This window comes from Epinephelus lanceolatus, chromosome 14 (assembly GCF_041903045.1).
Source record: "Epinephelus lanceolatus isolate andai-2023 chromosome 14, ASM4190304v1, whole genome shotgun sequence".
NCBI lineage: Eukaryota > Metazoa > Chordata > Actinopteri > Perciformes > Serranidae > Epinephelus > Epinephelus lanceolatus.
This window is the reverse complement of record NC_135747.1, coordinates 23,912,932-23,928,500: the sequence shown is the minus strand read 5'-3', so window position 1 is coordinate 23,928,500 and position 15,569 is coordinate 23,912,932.

Here is a 15,569-nt window from a genome sequence, read left to right as displayed (position 1 = left end):
ATAATTTAAAAATGAGTCACTGATTAAAAACAGGGCTCTACAATAATAGAATCATGCAACATGAAGGAGGACGGTGTGGTAAGGTGATGTGGCTCTGAATCAATCACACATGATTGTGTAGCGATTGATTCAACTGCACAACAGCACATCGGCAAAAGGTGTTTCTTAGTCTAGTCGTGGGGGGTTTTATTGTTCTGCGGGGCCTCCCAGAGGGGAGAGGTGCAAACAGATGATGTCCAGGGTGAGAAGCTGTGTGTTGACGGAAAAAAAAAAAAAAATTCTGCTGTTGTGATTATGTTTTGTAGAGACTGTTTGTCATGAGCTGCACAGCTGCCATATAAGACAGTGATGGCACAGGTGAGCACACTCTCTATTGCACATCTGTAAAAATACACCAATAACTCCTTTGTTATGTTTATCTTTTTCAAGGTCGCAGAAAGTACAGTCATGTCTGTGCTTTTGTTACTGCTGGTATGTGTCTTCCATGTTGTACCCTTAGAGAAGTGAACTGGAGTGTAGACTGCTGCTTTGAAGCCTTGGGTTCGGTATTTCCGCTGTCGCCATCTTGTTTTCTTAGAGCCAGAAGTGACCATATTTGGGTGAGAGGCTGTTGGTGTGAAAGAGTGACAGATGGATCTGACTGAGAAGCCGAGGACACTATCCTGTCACTCAAAGTAGCCTGCCCTTGATTATGTGTAAGTTGAAGCCTTAATAAAACGTTATTGGTTGAGTTATATAAAAATTCACCTGTGTACAGTTGTCATTAATGTTGAAATTAGCTATAGAGACCAAAATCCTTTTGTGTACCAGTCTGTAAATGTGTTTATTACCGCTGTAAAGTGGGGCATTTTAACATGGGGTTCTATGGGGATTAACTGGCTTCTGGAGCCAGCCTCAAGTGGTCGTTTAAAGAACTGCAGTTTTTGGGACTTGTGTGTTGACTTCATCTTTCAGCCCCAAATGTTGTTGCTTGGTGTTATCACGGAAATCGTTGATGATGAGAAAAATATCACCAGCCTCGTCTTTTTACCTTAACTCTTCACACGTTTTCTACTTTAGCTTCTGTTCCTTTACTGAAGACAAAGCTGCTGTCCTCTCCACTGACATTTCAGTTCCTTTGTTCATGGTTGTATTTGGAGACTAAACTGTCTATTTCATAATTCATACAAAATTGATTTACTGATGACAACAGCGGTGGAATTGTCTTCTGATCTCAGCGTGAGGACAATTTATTTTTAAATGATTTCAAAATGTGCTGTCGAGGTGCCTCCTAAGATGTCTCTTAACTGGAGCGCTGACTGACCTTTCGCTTCAACATGCTTACACGAGGGAATCTTCTTCACTAACTGCTGATCAGTGCAAAGTCTTATTGATTGTCAGACAGTTCTGCAAGGATCTGAGGATTGATTTCTTCTACAGAGGTGTCAACAGAAATTCTTATTAATTGTAATAATTACCATATTTATATGGGTTAATTCTAAAGTTTTTTATAGGATTATTTTATGATCATGTTTAAGTCACATTCTGCATGTAAAACTGAAGCTCTGCTCTCTCTGAAGCTATAAAACATCATCAGTGTGCTCCTGACATTGACTTGGCGTCGACCCCCTATGTCCGCCCCCCTCCCCCCTTCGGTCCTTCCCCACACCAGCCCTCCCCCCTCTGCTCCCTGACCACGGTTACTTATTGCTCCTGTATCATTGTAGGCACAGTTGTGTTGATTTATTGGCTCTGCAGCGATCTTGATCCCCCTCATTAGCTCCTTCATTACACCGTCGATCATTTCACGGTGGGCCATATTGTACACCGAGTTTTATTGAGCCGGCTCTGAGAACATTCTTGTGCTCGGTGGTTATCATGATAGATTTTCCCACATTTGAGCTTCAGCTTTTATTCACTTTGTTGTCAGAAATAGGTAAAAACAGGACAAACACCAGAAGACTTTCCTCACTTTACACTGCTAGATATTTATTTCTCTAATAATGGATTAATTAGACTAAGATGAAGACTGGACTATAAGTTATTGACACTAATAAACTGTCTGAGACTCACATTTTGATTCTGTTGATGCAAGTGCAATAAATGCAGCTGCTATTTGCAGACACAATACACTTTACACACTGTCAATTCCATTACCTCCCAGTTTCATTGCATTCGGGCCTCAGTCCAAACCTAGTGGGGCCTGGGGGGATGCTCCCCCGGGGAGAGATTTTACCATTTATGGCAGCTATAGGCTCTATTTTTCAAGCCATTTAAGATCAAAGAACGCCTAAATCTGTACCTCATAGGGAAAAACATGGTATTTGACAAGGGTGAAAAATCATCCCGAAGAGCCTGCATCTTATTTCTGTATCTAATTGTTCTCCAACCATCTTCGTCATTCTGACACCACAACACAACAAATGTTGAGGATGACTAATTTTCACTCCGACACAAAATTAGGCAAAAATTGTCTCCATTTTAAGTTACATAACAGAGGTAGGCTAGGAATTTAGCATAAACAGCATCACTGATCTTGAAACATATTTCTGTTATACTCTGTTGTAGAGTAGTAGAGATCATAGAATAAATGTTAAGATCACAAATCTGCTACATTTTAATCCATACCATAAGGGCTGCTCTAACTGCAAGGATCCCCAACAGTTTCAAGTAAACGTGACGTTGTGGTACTCTGATTGAATATTAGGCCAGCATAGGAACATTTATTCAGTTATACTGACCATCTTTACAGCATAGTAGGATAAACAACATGAGCGTGTATTATTATCTGAATAACAAACAAGTTTTCACTCCCAACTCATCAACTACTGACGCTTGGTCCGTGACCCTCAGCATCAGACAAGGGCACACCGGGCAGAAGCATTTTTTTTGACTCTGGGCAACAGCCATGAAGAGCAAGAATGGCTGGAGGGTGGGAGGGGAAGTGGACCCTGCTGTTCTTATCCCATGTAACACCAAAAGTCAGTCGAGTTATTTTAATAATGTGCGCTAATATGTGTAGTATGCTATGCTAGTGACATATGTTATGTATGCCATATGACGGTGTATTTCTGTTTGTTTTTTTTTAAAACGAAACCATGATGTTTTTTTTCTAAACCTAACCACATGCTCTTGTTGCATAAACTTAAGGTAGTAAACCTAAAATTGAAGTTTTTTTATCCTTATTCTAAGTATATTTTGAAAGAGACTGTGTCAAATCATTTCAGGGGAGGACCCAAATGCAGCGTAACAGGCAGGTTGAAGTTTTTACAAAAAGCTAGCTACAATGCAGCTGATAAAAAAAAAAAATCCAGAACAGACAGGTAACTAAAAGTCCAAATGAAAGAAGAACCAAAAGTAAACTGAAAACCAACCAGGGAAGCACAATGGACACAAGGAAGAACTTGGGGAAGAAATCCAAAATGGAACACGAGTGACCAGGAAGAAACAACACCATGAAGACAGTGATGAAATCAGGACAAAACGATAAGAAACAAAGGGAAACATGCAGGTATATCCACCTTATTTTTCACAGAAACATGGAGGCAAAACAGAACGCAGCCAGCTTCCGTTTTTTGTGCGACACTTCCAGTCCAGCACTCTTACCACTGTGTAAATGGGAATCCCCTTGTTGTTTACCTTGCTGAGTTTAGCTATATATATGTATGTATATATATATATATATATATATATGTATATATATATGTATATATCACATTTTTCACTTCACTATATCACCGTTTAGACTAATCTGATGTTTGTAAAGTCTATAAACACAATGACTGAACAAACATTAGTATTTTCTCTGTGTGTAATTAATAACATGATTATCGTAGATTAGCTGGGCTAACCGTTAGCTGTTAGCCGTGTCTGTAATAACTCACTAAACTCACAAAGTGGCCTGTGAAAAAAATATTTTCTCCAGCGGATGTCTTAGTTACAACATGATTGAGCTAATTGGAGTAGTTTCATGTCGTATCCGACAACGGGAGGCTTTTAACGGATGACGATCCTGATGTTAGCTTTGCTGCTAGTGTTAACGTTAGCTGTCCCTGTCAGCTGCAGCCACTGATGCTTTCTAGACATCGTGATTTCCCAAAACTGAATAAATACCACACATAGCAACACAAAACTGCTTTGCTAGCTCAATCATGTTGTAACAGCTGGATGGTTAATGCGTACATGCTGATTCGGATGCTATCAGAGCCGATCTGCGCATCACTATGGCTTAATGATCAACTCAGTCAATTAAAACAACCCGTCCTGTGTTAGGAGTGTATGTCGCTGACAGAAAGAAAGAAAGAAAAGGGAAAAAAAGATAGAAAAGCAGCGTACACCTCACATATTTATTTCTCACAGTTGCGCACACGTTTGGCTGGCATGCAGAAGCACCGTCTGTGTGTCTGTGTGTCGAGGGTGCGAGCCGCAGCTTCAGCTGCTCAGGTAGAGAAGCTGTGTAGCCCGGTGTGTTTTTTCGCTGATTCGGTTCTGCAGGTTCTCTGCTGGTACACTGGAGACGGGGATCAAGCAGTTTGTCTCATTCAGGATAGGTTGTGCTTTTTTGGTTCATAGTTTATGATTGACGTGCGATTTATTCGCGTTTAGAGGGAATAAATTTCCGTTATAATGGAAACGTGGGCACAGTTATCTAACGTTATACAAAATACACAGACTAACTAACTAACTAACTAACTAACTGATTGAATAACATAAACAACTGAAAATTGAAAAAAAATTAGCTTGCACCGTTAGCTCCGGTAAGGGAAAACATGAGGGAAAGCGGCTGACCGGAAGTCACGCACAAAAAAACGGAAGTTGATCACTATTTACTTCCGTGTTTGAAAATAAGGTGGATAGACACAGAAAACTAATCACAAGAACAAGACACAGCTGGAGTAGGAGGACATGGGCAAAAGGAGGGAAATGGGGATTGGCTAACAACAAAGGTGTGGTGGGTGGAGCAAACTAGACTAATACGGAACAGGTGTTAAGGGAAGACTCTGGGAACAGGGAAGGACTAACGAGACAGGTGTGACGGAGAACAGGCAGGAAAACACACAAAGACAGGAAGTAAAACCAGATACGAGACAAGAGGAGAAAATCTACAAAGTAAAATAGGAAGCAGATTAAATAAGAATGAATAACATGAAACAAGGAACACAAACCGAAAACTCCAAAACTAAACCCATAGGATAACAGAATATAAACAAAAACCGAGGACCATGACAGAAACTGTACATTTACTGTGAAAAGGTTTTTTTTCTTTAAAAGACACAACGCATGTAACGAGCGTAAATTGACACGCCGTCCCTAAACATCCAAAACTGACACTGGCATGTAGGGCCACTGACCAAGCATCAGTATTTGACAGACTGGGATGAGAATATGTTGAATGACACAAAGTTGAAGGTATTTTAAAAGCCTAAAAGATTACAGGCTTTTGAGGAAATGTTCAGGCTACAGTCACTATGTTCTGGGTGTACAAAGCATCTATTCTTTGATTTGTTTTTAGGCATGTTGTAGGCCTATAGCAGTTGTTTATAATGAATATATTTCATTTTTTAAGGTCACTTATCTACACAGTGCATCTGTTCTTGTACTTATTCTCCTGTGCTGCTTCAATTTCCTGACATCCATTCATTCATTTTCCGTAACCGCTTATCCTGTTAGGGGTCACGGACTGCTGGAGCCTATCCAGCTGACATTGGGCGAGAGGCAGGGTACACCCTGGACAGGTCGCCACACTATCACAGGGCATTTCCCCTATGATTTCTTTCATTAAAAGGTTTTCTTCTTGTCTTACCTCTACTAACAAACCCATTATACTCAGTAAGTGTTTAATAAATCCTACTCAACTAATCGTTTAGCCGTCATATGGTGTGGGGGAAGGTTTTATTTTCTAATTTGATGTGATGCACAAAGTAAGCAGCTTTAAAAAACATCTGCAAACAACCCTGAGCCTGCTGCTGCTTCATTTGTTCATTCATTATCACAGCAACAACATGCTGTACACTGAATTCAAGGTTGAATACAGGATCTCACATTGCAGCCTGGACAATCAGGTTTTCTCTCTGCTTTAAAAAAAAATCTGGATTTATTGCAGGTATCTAAAAGAAACTCACTGGCTTCTACATGATGCTCCATTGTCTCAGGTTTGACTCAGTGTCGTGCTCGAAGACAGCAGCTCCACTGAAATGACCTTGCACTGTAGGTGAGAATTTCACACGTGACTCAAAGAAATACAATATGCAAAGCACCTATTTTCTGCTGTCACTCTGAATTATATCAATCAAGAAACTCTCTGCTGTTTTATTTCCCACCAAATTGTATTTCATGAACTTAACAGGTCTTTTTCTTTTCATCAATAACCCTAACGAGTCAGGCATCTATCTACACAGTCTCCCTCCACAGTACATAATTGTGCAACTACATCTTTATATTCATCATGAGCCGTAAAAATGAGCCAAGTCCATTTTTGTCACAACAGCTGTATCTTCCAATTTCTTCAGCACTAACTCAAGTCAGTCACCCTTTAATGGGATTTCCATAAATCTACTAAATGGGTTTAAAAACAGCCTTGCCCTGATGTGGGTTTTTAAAAGTCCTCATGTGGACTTTGAAAATGTGTTCAAGATGTACACAATTTGAGAGAATCTGCTCTGTCTCAGTGTCTCAGCGAGCTCCTCATGATCTCGCACCCATTTTCTCCAGTGGTTAAGTCGTGTCTGAGCCTGATGAAGTTAATGGGATTACAGAAGAGGCTGCTAACCCAGGATTTAACTATCAAATGTTTAAGAGCAGCACCAAGCTAATGAGGGCACTTCTCATCACACATGAAGGAGAACGGGATTACTGTGGTTTATCAGATGACACCGGGGACTGTGAGGTCACAGCTTTTATTGGCGGTATTAAAGTCTGTCTTGTGCTCCTCGTGCTCATAAAGTGTATTATGGCGAGGTGAAACAGGGATTGTCTCTGCCTGACAGGCTGACAGAGACAATGTAAACTCGTCAGCTCTGCTGCGGCAGCTGTTGACAAACCTGTGAATCCAAACACTGAGCTGGGAGAGGGGCCCGTCATGATTTTGGCAGATATATTGTCTCCATTGTCATACAGGGAGCATCCGCTGTTTACATCATCAGTCATTTTAAAAGTTAAGTTGATATCCTATTAAGTATTCAGTGTAACCAGGGCCCAATATATTTTATTTCTCTGTGCCATAGAGCTCCATTGTTGTCCATATAAATAAAGAACGCTGCTCCTTTATTGAACACACATGGTTGTTTTTTTCTTAGTCTAATACCATCCTGCTGCTGTAAATACTCAATAGAGCAATGTGTATTAATCCCCTGTTAAAAATAGTCCCAAGCAATTACACTATTTACTTTTGTTTTAGTAAGAATGGCTAAAAAATGACAGTACCCAGGTGTTGTAGAAAATAACTGAGTCTTTTTTTATGCAAGAATTGCGTTTTCCTGCCCCCGAACGCAGACTGGCCAATCATAACATAGCATCAGGCCGGCTCAGACCAGGAGCCGACAACAACGCTGCTGTGCTCCATTGACTCTAATGCAGTCATTTCAGATTTCCTTCATTTTCAGGCTGGTTTTGTGGATTTGGAGCTAAGTGTTGTGCCTGGGGCATGTCCTGTATTAATACTAATACAGACTCACTTACTTAACCCAGTGCAGCACTCCCTATTTTTTTTAATTTAAGACCTTGCTGATGAGTCTTAAAGTTAAATCAGTCTTAACAGTCAGTCACTGTGTTACATCACAGACAATATTCACTGGCCCTCTGCCCCTAGATCTCTTAGATCTGATGACAAATCTCTCATGCATGTCCCACAGTCTCAGCTAAATCTACACAGTGACAGAGCCTTTGCTACTGCACAACTGTGGAACCAGTTGCTGCTAGTTATCAGATGTGCTACCTTCATCTCTTTTTAAATCTAGGCATTTTTGGCCCAATAAACCTTCAGTCTGTTACCATGTCTGCAATTTTGTACATTGCTGTTTTGTGGTTTTGTTTTCTTTACATTTTGATGATCTATATACAGCACCTTGATGCTGTCTCTTATTTTTGTACAGCACTTTGGTCACCTTAAACCATTTTTAAATGTGCTCTAGAACAAAGGAATACTTTGTTCTAGAGCACAGATGAATCAGAGAGGGACAAGCAGAGCACAACATGCAGAAAAATCTCCCGCACACTGTCTAACTTGCAAAAATAATGATTTTAATGCTGCAAACTTTCAGCGACTAGACCTTCATCAGGCAGTTTTGTAACAAAGACAAGCTGTCGGAGTGGCTGTGAGTTTATGTGAATCATTATACACAGAGATAAAGGAATAAATAAGTAAAGAATAAAAGTGACAATCATAAACATACCCCAGAAAGTTTGCATTTCATAAGTGCTTCCTTTAGAATAAATGCTTAAGTCCTTATTGTTAAATTGCATACTCTAAAAAAATTACAGACATATCCAAATCTTGCAGGAACATTAGAAAATGAAGCTCTAGGGGTATCTTTATATGGTGAGTGAGAATCAATACACAAATAGGAAACTTGATAATAAATACAGCAAAGCCTCCAAAATGTCACAGGGTAAAAAAACACATCAAATATACACAACAATAGTCAAATTACCCTCTGCCCTATCAAGACTGCATCCTATGAACTAAGAGGGCTCTTATCAAAACTTCTTCTTAACATAAATATGCTTTAGAAATAAACTTTATTTGCTTTACTTACTCCATTTCATTGAGGTGCCACTGTGTCAGCATGCACAATAGCAGGGCTCTGAAACTGGTACACTTGAGCGGAATGAAGTCGTCATCAGTGTTATTAGCTGCGCCTGTGCTTTTCCTTCACTGATGTGTCAAAATGTCTGCTCTCACAGGAAAAGACTGAAAAGCAGAGAACATAACATACTTTTTTAAATCAATATTTATAGTCTCAAATGAATCTTGTACGGATCTCCTTTGGACACAGTGAACATGGAGATTTACCTTTATTAATCCACCATCACCATATTGTCATGCTGATGAGAGCAACTATGTCTATTGTCTCGGATTTGTTAATGAGATCAGCCAGTATAAAGAGGAAAAAGACCTTGTTATCCACAGACATAAATTGGTGATCATGCACCATTTATAAAAATAACATCTCGCTGCAAAATAACCTTCAAGAAGCCACATTTTATGAATAATGATTGAAAGTCTCTTTTTAGACGCTGGCAGTCAGAGACACCAACATGTTGTTCCCAAACCTGTGACACAAATGGGTCCTTTGTTTTAAATGACATCAAAAGATGACATCTCTTTAAATCGTAACAAAGAAATCTCTCATCTCATCCTTTAAAGTGTTTCAAATGATGTGGAGGAGTAGGCGTGTACGGGTTTGATTTTCAGAAAAATATCCAAACAGCAAAACAAATCGGTTTATTAGATGCAGCATGAGTCATCTTCACATCTTCCATTTTCAGTCTCCTGCTTTCATGTTAAGCACTGAACTGGATGTACATTTCAAATCTTCGATCGAGTACCCATCTGCGTGGGACATGCAGTGTATGTAAAGCACAGAACAGTTCTTGGCATAAAGCACAAGATTAAAATGTCAAAGCAACAAAAACACAATATCTAAACTGGCATATGGAAAAATATAGTCGATCACAGTTTTTCCTCTAGTAGTTCTAATAGTTCAAGTTCTTGTCCTGAAATCATGACCGATAGTTTTGTGCTCTGCAATATCTTTCCTTTGCACCAGACAGTCGTGAAGATTGCCGTGTTGTGATGATTGTTGCCACTGATTAGCAGACTTGCAGCTGCTTGCTTTCACGTCCGCGAATGAATTAATCAAGACAACAAAGACGAGCTAATCACTGTTTTAACATTCCCCCATTAAATGAAGTGATGGCTAATTACTGTTTGTGCTTTAAGACAGGCTTTCAGGAAATTTCAAATTGCTTTGGAGTCAGATATCATCTCTGATTGATTTCTAAAAGATCTCTTATTGTAACCTCACACTGATGCTGGCATCCCTGTTTATGTGCACAGAGATATATAAACTTTGTTCAAAATATGGATATGAGATGTATGTTGATCACATTGTGTTCAAGTCATTCCATAAATATACACATACTGCATGTTCAAGGGTTAGTTAAACCCAATTTACAATTAAACATGTTGTTTCACTTCTGCTCTAGTTGTGGCCTTCCAAATAGTTTTTCTTTAGTTTGTACATGTTATACAGCAAATACAATGGAGGTGAATAGAATCTTGTTTGTGGCATTTCCTGGCCTGTAAATCGATCTTTAAAAAATGTAACTGCAGCCTCTCTTAGCAGATAAAATGAAACAGTGACTCCATATAATCTACAGAACATGTGGGAACAGTTTTCAAAGGAACTATTTGTTCTGTGGCAAATCAACACATTGTCACTCAGACCACTTCACATATCGACGTTTGGTCATGGACTTTCTATGTCCAGATACGACGTGAAAGGTACCCTGGGTGCGTTGGTTGTTGACGTTCTGGGATGCCGCGTCAAGTTCTGCCTGTTACATGCATTGACTTCTTTCAAAATGGCCGTGTATCATGCTAACGTTAAAAGACAGCTTTTTTCGTCTGAAGCCGCAAGTCACTGCCAAAGTGCCAGATTTCGACGACTACAGAGTTGGGCAAATCAGTCTGTTGAAAACTCCCATGATGAACATGATATTGATGAACTTTAATCTCAGCTCTTCAGCCAATATGGACAAGAAGTCCAGGAAAAATGAAAACTTTTGAATCCACGACAATTGGGCAACTTCATCTGCTGGAGAAGATCATATGATCAAATAGAAAGCCCCAGGAAAGTGACTGTAATGCTAAAGTTCCTGCATAGTTCAGCTCAACTCAACTCACTGTTGCTGCCAGGTGTTTTTCTCTATTTTGTTTTCCACTGCGGATAGTTCCTTCTAAGTGTAGGCTGATTGCATAGCAATACCACATGAAATTACCATGAAATCATCTTCACAGTGAGACTTCTTGTACAGCAAAGTGTACAAGGGCTGCTATTTTTTTATATCTGGGTCAAGGTTATATGTTTATTTACAATTACGACAGTGGTGTTGATACAATTAAAAAGATTGCTATTGACGGTATCTTGGCTATTTAAAAATGGCAGGTTTGTGCAGGATTTCCTGTGTTGCACAAGTGAGGATTCTATTTGACCAATCAGTGTTTTGACTCTACCTTCTACTATCGACTCAGCTCACTTGAACCTTGACTGAGGTGGTACAAAAAAGGAACTGGGTATTATCCACATTTTTTCTAATGTAAAACCCCCCAAAAAAGCGAGTTGAACTGAGTAGAGCTGTACTGTACCATGCAGTGAAAATGCAGGACAATGGACCATGAAGTACGATTGTTTTGTGAGCTACTGTTTCAAGAGTCAAGGATGAACATTTTTCTACAAATACTGTCTTACAAGTCAAGTGGCAAGTGAGAAAATTTCTGTCTTTCTTTCTTTCATTGATACATTTGGGTGAACTCATAATGTGGTATAAGAAAGAAAGGAGAGGTGTAAAGGCTTGTCTCACCCAAATTACAAAAAATCCAATCTTATTTTATCAATGAACAGTTTTCATTGGAATCACTTTCTAACAAATAAATGATAACCATGAAAACTGTGTATGATATACAATTTGATATTCATGAAATGTACCATGTAGAATATATATCATGCATGTATTTTTGTGTTTATACACGTATCCACATATTTATGCATACAATGCTCTGTCTCAGTTGTTCTCTCTCTGTTCTTGTTCCCTTTGTCTTGTCTTGTTGTAATTTGCTGTAATTTTTCGACTTGTGGTGTATTTATTCGTTGTATATTTTTTTACTATTGTTGTTTGTTTGTTGTTGGGTTGTTTGAAAAATCAATAAAAAAGAAAATTGCAAAAAACATAAAAATTGTGTATATTGCAGATTATCCAGACAAAGCAACTTGGAACAACACACCATTTTTTGTTTGTTTAAATATAATTTCTCAAAACTGTGAAAAACATAAAACATAAGTCATATCCACCTCCATTGTCTCCAAATCAGCACAGGAATATACCACCAGGGGTTATAGAAAAACAATGACCTTTAAACAAATTGCTAAACATTTAAGGGAAATTTCGGTTTATTTCAACCTGTCTCCTATCGTCCTAAATTTGTTTCAAGTGACTAGTAACATAAAAATGATAGTTAGCATGTTAGCCGTTAGCCTAGATAGCCGGAGCACATAGTAGCATCAGACCTGTTAAAACGTAAGTGAACGGGCAACCTTCAAGTGCAAAGTTAGTCCACTAAACAAGCTTTTTTTCCACAAAGACCGCCTCATATCGTTAGGATAAATGTCAGAGAACATATAGAAAACGACATGTAAACGTGTTGTCTTACCTTACTGGTGTGCTGCCACGTTTGTTTACCATCTAGCTCTGCTTTCCAAAGCGCGGCCGAAATCTCGCAAGAACAAGCATCAACAGCTGGAAGGCAGAACCGGACAGTAGCCTGAAAAGTTCATTCATTTATTTTATGAAAGATGAAGACGGCTAACATGCTAACTATTATTTTTATGTCACTAGTCACTTGAAACAAATTTAGGACGATAGGAGACAGGTTGAAATAAACCGCAATTTCCCTTTAAAGCTTAATGATTTAAAGGCAAACAGTCAACTTTGAATTTTAACAGCCAGCAACAAAAAATAAAAAAACCTTGTGATGTTATGAACAATGTTATTCCATTTACATTATGTCAAGTTCCTGTGACCAGCACACTGTGGACCCTCCCTGTGTAAACATGCAGCTGTGGTTCATGTCAGCCATGACAGATATTGATCTGTCCAGACATGTGGTGATATTTTCACCCTTTTATTACATTTATGTCTCTGTGCAAACAAACCTAACACCTTCCCACTGTGTGTCAAATCTAAAATTGCAGCTCTGCACTATTCCCCAGTCAGGGAGGCAATAATGGGGGAATTAGGGCGACTTTGTCCACAATCTTTCTATAAGCCAGGTCTTGTAAAGACATTGTGTACCAGAGTGTGGTCTGAACAGTACACATACCAGAGAAATGTTTCAAGAAAAGGCAAATGCTGTATTCTTATTTTGCTTGCATAACAACTGTTTTTAATTCACTGCATTCCTGTATGATGCATTCGATCCATAAATAATCAATTCAGTCGGTCCGCTCTGTTCATAGCGAGGAGAGGCTTGCCTGAGCAATCAGAAAGAAAAAGCCCCGATAATCAAAATGAAAAATGGTTTCCGGATCACTGCTTCCAAGTCGGTGGCTTCCCATGAGAGTGAGGAAGGCCATTTATACGTCGGTTCACATGATACAAAAGTATAGAAACAAGTGCTGTTATTTGTGGTTCGCTGTACAATATGTACATGTATTGTATCCTCTCACAGGATGTTGTCTTCACCTGTAAATTGTGACTGCATATGGAAGGTAAAAGGGGTCATGAAGAAGAAGTACAGAAGGTATTTTTGGAGATTATGTAACAATAGCAGCATGGTATCTATTCATCCATGTGAAAGAGGTATTGGACAGAGTTATGATGTTACAGATAGCTGTAGACAAGTAAAACCTTTGCTTATTTACACTGAACTTTAACACTGATCCATCATGAGTTGGAGCGCAAGTTGTTTCCTTATCTAATGGATACAAAGGATGGTTAAAGTAGCTCTGACTTTCACAGAGACAGGCCTCTGGCAGAAAATGCAGCCCTCTGAAAACAGACAACCAGCCAGAGGCAAGCAAGGCAGCACGTCCACAATACGCAGGATTGTCCTTGCTTAATGGCGCAGGAAGAGATTACATGGAAACTGACAATTTCACATTGCTTTGAAATAAATTCAGAGAATGGAGAGTGGTTCAGGGCCATCTTTGGAAATGAATTACCTTGGCAGCAAACTTTCCCTTTCTTTTGCAATGTGTTATGTATTCTCACGGTGCAGGGAGCGCATAAATGAGGTTGGATAATAGTGGTGGTTGCGGTGGAGGGGAGTTCAGAACAAAGAGCAACTCTGTTTGAAAGTCTTGGCAGATTACATTCATTAGTCCACCGCTTGTGTAATGTCTTATTGTGGGTATTACGTAAAGTGAAGGTGTTTTTGTGCGGACTAAAATATCCAGAAAGAAAACAATATTGTTGCAGCTCCAATGATTATTTCTGTTTTTCCACCCCACTCTCTCTGTCTGACATACATTTCTGTCTTTGATATGCTAACAAGCAGACTGCACGGGGAGAGTATCATCCGCAGACACCGGTTGACCAGATGTCCACCAGTCGCTCTGCTCTGGGTAATTTTGAATGATTTGATATTCATGGCCTGCTGATTTGAAAACTGCCTCGAGCCAAATGCCTCGGATTGGACAGACAGAAATACATATACATTCATTGCTAACTGCTGGTTTGTTGTTTATGCAACAATAAATGTCAATCATTTTGCCTTTGCCAGCTGTCCTGATACTGCAATACTGTTGACTTTGGTACCACTGCTAACAATATGTTTTTAATAAACAGCTAAATTGGGGTCTTAGTTTCATGATGGGGCATTAATTTACATTTAATTTAATGGTTATGATGACAATATACTCTGAAAGCCACGACAGCAACATTGATAAAATGTCCAACAGCCAGATTATTAAACCACTTTATTGGGAGGTGAAACTAACATTGAACACACCCATAATAGCAATAACAATCCTTTACTGTGCAGAAAACTGTACACGCAAAACTAAAGGCAGGCATTCTGCGTCAAAGTTTGACTCGAGAGGTGGAATATAAACTTTACTTTTGATAAAGTTGTGAAGTAGCATGGAATCATGGGAGTTTACGACTTTATTGTTAAACAACCACTATTGACGATGAAAATTTATTCGATGTGTCTCAGGCAGAAATCATGTTAACTGACGAGGAGACATTTGAACATTTTTTTCTTTACATTTATAGTTTTATGTGTGTTATGAAAAGGTCTGGTGTGATTTTGACATCTAGTGCTGAGGTTGCAGATCTGAAACATCTCCTATGTGCCATGAGAACTGTGGTGGTAAATGTGAAAACACCAAGCTGTCAAAATGCCAAAAAGGTGAATGGCCCTGTCCAGAGCCTGTTTTTTTATTTATTTATTTTTTTACAATGTTTTATTTGCAAATATGAGGTTTAACAAACACATGGCAGAAAATCATTTAACACTGAACAGACCAGGGGTACTAGAGTTCATTGCCAGACCTTTCAAAACTCAAATTAAATGCACAGTCTTTAACAGGTTGAGAGTCTTTCCAGAGCCAGTGTTTGATTCATCTGTTCTGGGTTACTGTTGAAACAACATGGCGGACTCCGCAGTAGAGGACCCACTCCATATGTAGATATAAACAGCTCATTCTAAGGTAACAAAAACACAATAATTCTTATTTTCAGTTGATTATAAAAATATATAAAAACACAGTTATGAATATTATACATTATAACTGCCAATAGATGCCCCTAAATCCTACACACTTAACCTATAAGTCACATTTATTCACAGTGTCATCGCATTCTAATGA